Source organism: Echinops telfairi, unplaced genomic scaffold (genome assembly GCF_000313985.2).
Source record: "Echinops telfairi isolate 266 unplaced genomic scaffold, ASM31398v2 ScPeMD7_7475;HRSCAF=8513, whole genome shotgun sequence".
Classification (NCBI taxonomy): Eukaryota; Metazoa; Chordata; class Mammalia; order Afrosoricida; family Tenrecidae; genus Echinops; species Echinops telfairi.
The window spans coordinates 17,753,051-17,754,049 of record NW_022111379.1 but is presented as its reverse complement, the minus strand read 5'-3'; positions in this window follow the sequence as shown (position 1 = coordinate 17,754,049).

Below are 999 nucleotides of genomic sequence, written 5' to 3'. Positions count from 1 at the left end.
GTTGTCTGTCCCCCAGGGAGGAGGTCACACACAGCCGAACTTCAGTCTTAACCCAGAACCGTGAGATGCCATGCTGTGAGAAGGGACCCCGAGCAAGAAGACCTGCAGTTGAAAATGCTTCATGAGAAGTAACAGTTGTATTGATTCCATCAAAGTACCCGTCACACACGGATCAAAATAGGGGTGGGTGCGTTGAATTGGGTGGAGAATGAGAAGTCACCATAGACTTAAAAGGTGTGATCACGTGTTCTGACACTCCGATCCCGGGGTGGTCTTCTTGCTTTTATTTCTTTGCACTCAGAGGGCCCAACGAATAGATCCTTGCTCCTGGCAAGAGGAGGCGTCAATAAAGACTAGACTGATAGCACAGCCGGGCCCAGCCTCATTTGGCTTGACTGTATTGTCACCAGAGTGACCTTCTCTGGCCATCGCCAGCAGCCAGCCATCATTTCTGACTGGCGGGTGAGGTCAGCAGGCAATCTCCATGGTGTGTCTGTGTGAGGGAGACGGGCCCGGAGGAGCTGAACTCGTTTGACCTTGTTGCATCCACGTACACACTGGGCAGTTGCCTTGTCAGCTCCCCCACGAACCCCGGAGGGTTCAAAGTTTCTTCCTTTTGGTCATGGCTTGGTGTTGATCGGCATACCTATTTTTTTGTAGACAACTGTTTGTATCTGTTTGTGTTGGAGATGGGGTGTTTGTTATTACGCTAGATTGTCTGCATGTGCTTATGAGTCTGTGTCTGGCTGGAAGATGATCGTGTGTGTGTGTGTGTGTGTGTGTGTGTGTGTTTGAAGGCTAGGTCTTATATACCAGCTAATTTTTCTCTTCCCACTTTTCTAATCAAGCAGCATTAATGATGTCCTCTGGGTCCAACCAGCCACTCAACTCTTTCCCTATGCCCCTTAGATAATTCCCATATTCTCCCACCCCACCAAGGGAATCCCTGCTCACTAACAAGGAAACCCAGCCCTCAGGTTCTAAGGGACCTGTTCTGGG